Source organism: Dermacentor silvarum, chromosome 6 (genome assembly GCF_013339745.2).
Source record: "Dermacentor silvarum isolate Dsil-2018 chromosome 6, BIME_Dsil_1.4, whole genome shotgun sequence".
In the NCBI taxonomy this organism is placed as follows: domain Eukaryota; kingdom Metazoa; phylum Arthropoda; class Arachnida; order Ixodida; family Ixodidae; genus Dermacentor; species Dermacentor silvarum.
This window is the reverse complement of record NC_051159.1, coordinates 89439202-89447585: the sequence shown is the minus strand read 5'-3', so window position 1 is coordinate 89447585 and position 8384 is coordinate 89439202.

The following is an 8384-nucleotide window of genomic DNA, read 5'->3' as shown; positions in this document are numbered from 1 at the left end:
GGCATACCAAGAGAGTCTGGAGCACGATGGAAGTCACCAGCAACCACACACAGTTCACTTGCCGCACGACTAGGTATAGACGTAGCCTCTACGTCTATACTTTCTTTAACTGAATTGTTCGACGACACGTGCACGGATTCGATGACCACACCACTTTCGTCAAGCTTAACGGAACAGGCTTCACCCTTGGGCCCCGCTACGTTTGGCAGTTTACTCGCAGCAATATGGATGTGAACAAAGGGAATCCGTGGCGAAAGTAAACGTTCGGCCACATCGTTCAGAACCGGTAGACCTGGTGGCATGGGCGGGTAACGATACCCATTGGCAACGCTAAAGAGTGGAATCTTATGCTCAACGAGAAAGTTCTTGCACGTTGTAAAAACCCGCGCCACGGTTTCACCCCCCTGAGGCGGCGCCGCTAAACGCAACGTTTCACGCATGGCACTACTTACCGGCGTCAAGTCTTTGATGTGCCACAGTCTTTCACACACGTCGCACACGTATTCAAACGGATTGCTTATGAAGTCCGTCTCGAAGGTCCGAGTCACACTGGCGCTTTCGCAAAGCTTCGCCGTATAGTCAGTCAATCGGCGAGCCTTGACGTCATCGACAGCGTCTTGATGTTGCCACTGCTGAGATGGTCGGGCAAGTCGCTCAGCCTCCTGGTGACGCCGCTTTGCTAGACCTTCCTCCCTTTGCTCCGGTCTCTCCGCAGCACGTTTAGGCTTCTTCTGTTTGCTCTTCCTACGCTCAACCGCTAATTTCCAGGCAGCTACTTCGGGATCCGATAAGTTAAGCTTCTCGGCTCTTCTGTGCCACTGAGCAGCAATTTCGCTCTCCTTCTCCATGGCTATACCACACTGGCAAACGCCCAGCGCAAACGATCAAACGCCTAGCGCCAATCCCGGGCCCACCGCAAACGCCGGGCAAACGCCCTGTGCACCAATTGTGCGCCGTGTGAGGTCACTGCTCCTCGCTCATGCGCAGCACGGCTCTCCAGCTGCCACGCGAAACTGCTCAACCTCGGCGAGTGTAGCTTACGCTACAAAAATAGTGGAATAAATCTCACAATGTTTGTGGGGTGAGACTGCCTTTGAGATATGCAAAAATGAGTTTAATGAGAATTTCTTCATGATTGGCAAGCTCAATGCTCGTTTTAAGTGAAGTAATTGTGCTCTATTAACGAGTTCCAGTACTTCTCTGGGTATCAGGAAGGCCATGTTCTCCCTACGTTTGGTATTTGCGCAGCTACAACCCCCTACCGATGCTCTGGCTTCTCATAAACTTATAATTATTCATTTTCTGTGTGGGCAGTAGCTAGGGCAGTATTGAGCATTAGTGTGCTTCAACCATCGGCCCTTATTGGAAACCGTTACCTTGGGTTCTGGATCAAACTCGCAATTCTCTCGCAAGGGCTTTTGTGCGCTTCTTGGTGAAACGTACATTATACTCCATGCGATAAAATATAGCCTAACTTCTAGCATTCACCGTCTCGTACTTCATTTTTATTATAATTCGTTTATGAACAGCTGACGTCCGGATTTCTTTCTAAGAAGCTGCTATCTCTTTTTAATGAGACAGATTACAGGCAGTGTCCTAAATGTATGGTGACGTGCGAAATAAATCCTTTAGTTGCAATTTAAATATAATTTGCCCAATTACAAAAATAGGTAAATAATGTTGTGTGGCAACCACCGGCCGATATTGTGTTTATTTTGCTGTAGGCAGAAGGGAAAGGGTAGTAGCACCTGGTTATGTCAGCATAGCCACAGCATTATTAACGTCCCTTTCTTATAACCCTTCAAGTTAGGTGTTTGCCGAGAAGCTGTGCGTTTTGCTGAACTCGTTTCATTATATCATCAAAGAATGTCACAGTTTCGCCCTAAGGGCGAAGCAATGAATGCGATAGCAACACAGCAATGTCATACGAAGTAAGGTGAGCGGCTTTGGTATTAATATAAGTTGTAGTAAACATGAGCTGATTAAGTAAGCAGGTGTGCTGCGGCGTAAGTATACCGACATGAAGAGAGACTCGATGACCACGAGAAGGCGCGTGTGAAACGGTGGTGTTGATGAGAACCGCTTCCCGTGGGCAGCGCGTGCGAAGGGACACACCTGTAGCGCTGCACTGCCGATCCGGGCAGCATTGCATGTGTAGCATGCGTTGGAAAATGTGGCCCGACTATTACTAACTGAATGAACAAGCGTGGTGTGAGCGCGCACAAACAAACATGAATAGATCACACTGAATGACTGCAGATAATGACTGTGAAAACGCTGGCAGCAAGCGCATACGCCGCAGCGGCGAAGGTACGTGCGGTCTATCGCTTCAACTGAAACTGAGCGGCGAATGCACAGCGCATAAAGGTCAGAGCCGTGTGGAGATAAGAGACGGTGCGGGCGAGCGACGAGCGCGCTTGTTGGCAGAGTAGAAGTGCCCCCCCCCTCTCCCTCCGGCGCTGGCTTCCCGCTTCCTTGCTTGCGCGTGGGAGATTGATTGCGTTCGCTCTCCGTGATAGCGCGCGTCCCCGCGCAGGCTTCCGCTCGGGCATAAGGCGCGCGGCGAAGATTTTATCTATAGGAAACCTCACGGCGACGGCGACGGCGACAGCGACGCCGACGGCAGAAATCCGGTTGAAGTGTACATATAATTGCTATCGCAATGAATGGTTTTCTTGGCTCAGCGTGAAGACGTTTACGAGGACAACTGTTCACCTTAGCATGAAAATGTTCACGACAATCAAAAATAAAGCTTGTATGCAAGGGGCTGTGCGTGCTACTTCACCACTTTACCGAAGTAGGTAACGTGTGTAATGCATCTAGTATAATGTACTCTGCCGCGAAAGATTCGGGGAGGGGGGGGGGGGGCGGGGAGGGCTAGACGAAGAGTGTATACGTATATTGGAGTAGTGTGAATTCATAGAGTGGCCCTTCCATTTTTTTTCGTGTACCTACCGCAATTGGCTATGGGAGATAGAACGTAGCTGCTTGCACTGTATTACAGACATCAGCTAGTCATCGAAGAGAGAAAACGACCTTTTGTCACGGAAGGTGCGTGTTCATGCCGCTGAAACGAAACAGCCGTGTACAGAGAGAACTCCAATCGTTACGGCGAAGAGCTCGGTAAAGAGAAGGAAAATGTGTACAGGAAGTGCTTACGGTTCCATGTAATCCACGTTTTGCGTTTCATGGGTAGTTAGCCAAAGCAGAAACTAAATTGCGTGGTGCACTCTTAATAATGAAAATAAATTATAGATGGGTGAAACTTGAACTTGGTGATATGATACGTATATTGTGTTCATGTAGCTCATACCATTATGCAAATAATATCATTTCAAGTAATAATATAATTTTTGTTTAATAATGTTGTATGTGTACATGTCAATTTCAGATTTCTTTCCACTAAAGTAACTTCCGAATTTTTTAAAGCTTTAGCATTGTTTGGTGGGCTACTGTCAATAAGAAAAATAAGAGTAGCCGGCACAGGCACCAGCAAATTCTTGAACCGAGATCATAAACAATGAAAACCCACGCAGCTCATCTGAAAAGCAGGTTTTCTTGTGATACACTCGTAATCAATTTCTCTTCATGACTTTCACATCTATAAATATGTTTGGAGCTATACCTTTAGATTTCATGTCATTAATAAGGTAATTCACTCGGGGGCAGTAAGCCTAAGACTAAAATCAAATCCGCCACACCACCTTTATAAAGATTTCTTTGGGAACATAGAGCCTGCATAAAAATTGTTAATGTGCATGAATAAATATATAACTACGAAAAGCCATACAATATAACTAAATGCAGAAGGGCATGTTATTATTCCTTTTCTTCTTTAACGTATGCAGCAATGTACTGTTTATGATGGACGATCAATAGCTGCGCACCTTGTCATCCATGTACTTATTGCATAGCTAACTAACAAAAACCTGTGCCTACTTACCTGGGGAATAAAGGCCTCATGACACTCCATTTTATTATTTTTTCTTTTCTGCCATCTTACTCATTTAGAGGGAAAATGAGACATCCACCCAAATGTAGCAATTCCTACAAAGGAAACCCATACGGGTTCCTCGAATGAAAAGCCTCGCAGTTGAAGAAAAGTTCATCCTGGTCTGGGACTCGAACCCGGGACCACCGCCCGGGACCACCGCCGAGGAACCCGTATGGGTTTTCTTTGTAGCAATTGCTACATTTGTGTGGATGTCTCATTTTCCCTTTAATTACTTCTCTCCACCTAGCGGGTTTCCGCTGAACCATTACGTCAAACATTTACTCATTTAGCTATCCTCCTTTACACTTCCACTAATGTTGGGTAACCGACCGGGCACGGCCTTCGCTAACATCCCTGCCTTTCTCCCCCCCCCCCCCCCCTTTTCATCTTTCTCTCTTTTTCTCTCGCTGTTAATAATATTTTTAACGCTGACTCCGAAATCGAAATGCTGTGCACAAGGATCCCATGAAATACTAGGCAAGTACATCTTGCATTCATTACCCTGCCAAAGTTCGGCCTGACTTGTTACCAGTTGTATAAATGTGGGTTAGGTATTTGCAAAATGTTAGTAACTTACATAGTTGCTTAAAGCCCACTGTGTTTTCGCCATCAACCCCGTAAGATCAAACAACTTCACCGTCGCCTGTACATCCCATCTTTTCACGAACGTTACTCCGACACACCTAGCGGGCTGCGCCACATAGATATAACGAGTTAAAATACATTCACTTACCTATATTCGCTCGTACTGACTGCCATTTTCTTTAGTTTATTCCCGTCAACTTCAGCAGCATTCTTTGCAGGAACATATAAATTCTCCTAAGTTTCATGGTGGCTACTGTCTGTTTTTACTGAAACAACGTAGCGCGTAGCACCTTGGTCCTTCTGGAAATCCGTTCAGCTATATCGCTTTTTTGTTCTTTTTTTTCATTACCGAAAGGTCGCGCATCAACTCGATACGTTGATGAAAAATCCGTACCAGAATCTCTTTCCAGTACAGAACTAGAGTATTGTCGGTATTTCTTATACTCAGTGTGTGATGTGATGTGTTAATCCTTTTGACCCTCCTTTTTTCCGAGCGTGTGGGCGTGGTTACCCAATCAGGGGAGAATTGCTAGCAGGCTTCTCTTTCTGTGTGAAAGTGGGATGAATCAACGTTTACTTCAATAATCTTAATAATAGTTCTAAAAGGAAACGTAATATTAATACTATTATTGTAATAAGAATAATCAATCAATCAATTTTTCTACGTGCCAGGGAACAACCTGGTGGTCTTGGTACTCCGCGCTTGAGAAAGGGTCTAACATACATACACTATATATATATATATATATATATATATATATATATATTACACCAGATGTATTATGACCAGATGTATCAATGGATGCGGGACTCAGAGTGATAGGTGTTGAGCCCCCTATTGTTCAACCTCATCCTGACAAAACTGGCTGAGGACTTACCGCAGACAGTTCATTTCTCAATATACGCCGATCACATTTGCATCTTGGTCTCTATGATGACTAGCCCTCAGGTGCAGACCAGGCTTCAGCGGGTCCCAACCATTGCGCCGTCTTATCCTGAAGGTGACTACCAAAAAGTGCGTATTTCGTAGCTTTACATGTACACAAATGTTATCATATCAACAATATAATCCACAAAATTCATATATATATATATATATATATACATATATATATACATATACAGAATGTTTCAGCGCACACTTTCAAAATTTATTTAAGATTGCCTGTGACAGATAGCCCAATTTTAATTATATCGTCTGGCAGCAATATGGATCGGTCTCGTCAAAAGCCGTCTCGTCACCCGAGTGACACTGACAGCGAGGACACTGTGATCTACTCAGCGACCACTGATGAGACCTCAGATGACAGTGACTTTGTGCCCGTAGCAAAGCGCAAAGCAAAGAGAAGACTCGTCAGGACATCTCCTTCCGCCAATAAGGCTACTGTGATCCCAACGGGAAAGTCATCGGAGCACACAACTTTATTTGTGCCTGTGGCTGCTAGTGACAATATAAACCGGCTCAACCGCCAAGCTACATCTGTGGCGCTCGAGGCCCTTGCTCCAGGTCAGATCAAAGATGTTAGAATCAACGCCCGTAAGAACATTCTCGCTATAGATGTCGCAGACCGCAGCGCGCTAGATGGTTTGAGCAACGTCAAGGTGCTGGATAACATCAACGTAGGCTGCTTCAAACAAGATGAACCTACCGCTACGGCCGGTGTTGTGTATGATGTAGACAATTCCATAAGCGACACCGACCTGCCTATACTCATCAAGCCGGCGACAGAGGGAATTGCCATATTGCAAGCCCGTCGCTTAGGAAAATCGAACTGCGTGAAACTAACTTTCAAAGGAGAGAGCCTGCCATCACACGTCAAGGTCGGTCACTTTCGACAAGTAGTACGGCCTTTTGTGCCAAAGCCGCTTCAGTGCCGGAAGAGTCAAACGATAGGGCACGTTGTGCAGTTTGCACAAACACAGCCGTGTGCTCACGATACTCTGGGTCACACAGCTCCGACGTCTGTCGTGCAGAAAACCAAAAGTGCGCCAATTTCCACGGCTCTCACGACGCATCTTCCAAGAATTGCCCGCTTGTGCAAAAGGAGATCAAAGTCTTGAGGCAAATGCTCAGGGATGGCTCGTCGCACAGGGAGGCTGCCGCTAAGGTGCCACGCCGGTGTTCACATCGCCGGAGATCTTCGAGAAACCCACTGCTATTGCTAAGAATGCACCGCGTCCGCCGACAGTCCACACACTTCCACAGACAACTAGCAATACTAGCAGCGAGGATCCTACGCAGAAAGTCTCGAATGGCATTGCTTCACGCGAGGAGTGGCCTCCGTTGCCGAGGATAGGCCAACCAGCGGAGGAAGTACATGACGCACGCTCGCCGAATCATGCTTCACCTTCGGACAGCAGCCAAGAGGTGACAAACAAGTTGTCACCATGATAAGGGCCCTTATGAACACGTTCCGTGTTCTCCTGACGTCAATACACACTCCGGCGGCTCGAGGTGCGCTTCAGATACTGGATGCGCTGAATCCGGTACTGTCCAGTCTTGAGAAGCACCATGGCTGCTCCTCTGCACTCGTTCCTTAAACAAGTCAAGGAAGCGTCTATCTTCCAGTGGAATGCCTGTGGCCTTAAAATCCCGCATTTCGGACTTTCGTTCCATTGTTTTTAAGAACAAATTTCCAATCATCGTTATTTGTGAGCCAAACATTGAGAGCGCGATCCGTTTATCAGGATATGAAGCTTTCATATCTGGCACCTGTAGCGACCGCAGCAAAGTCATCGTTTATGTCAGATGTGATTTCACTTATGTTTTACACCCAGTCGCACCTGATGACGACAATCAGTACGTATGCTTGACCGTAAAATGCAAGAACGTCACACTCACGCTCGCAGGTGCCTACATTTCACCTTCGAGCCGATTTAACAACGCAAGACTAAGTGCAATTTTAAAAGCGACAGCTGGACCATGGATTGTTACCGGCGATTTCAATGCGCATCATCCGCTATGGGGAAGCTTAAAATGGATTGCCGAGGCCGATGTGTACTAACCTTCGCGTCCAACCATGAACTCTGCTGCCTCAATGATGGGAGTCCCACTTTTCTGCGGGGATTCACTTACAGCAGCTGCCTGGACTTAACTTTTGTTTCAAGATCCCTCAGTGGCAGTGTGAATTGGTTCCCGGACAACGAAACGCATGTTAGTGACCATGTTCCAACGTATGTTAAGGTCGAAGGCATCGGCAAGTCACACTATACCATAGTTCAACGCATCGAATGGCCGAAATACACGCACCTCATGGAGCATATGTGTCCAAATTCTCAAAACTGTGTACCTGGAAACATCGAGGAGCTAATTAATGACGCTGCTCAAAAGGCCACAAGCGTTTTTAGGCCTATACCAAATTTTCTAAATTCCCAACGGAATTGGAACGCCTCCGAGCAATTCGCCGTCGCGCTGAACGACGCTACCGGCGCACCAAGTTCATCTACGACTTAAGGGAGTCGACACGCATACAGAAGAAGATCCAGCGTGGGATCAACTTACTGCAGTCTCTAAGGTGGAAGACTTTCTGTGATTCCTTTGACCCACATAAACCCCTGTCATATATATGAAGGACGGTGCGCGGTCTTCGAACATCGCCGCAACAACGCCACCCCTTCAAATGCCTGGCTCTCTACCAAGGTCGCCGAGAGATCGACGTAGCGGAGGACTTCTGTTTGAAGGTTACAAGCCAACCGTCCTCGTTCACCGCGCATGATCCCTATGACGTTCCCATCTCGAGGGATTCTCGTATGGACAGTCTGTTTTCCATCGAGGAGTTGGAAGCGGCATTGGCAGCGTGCAGAC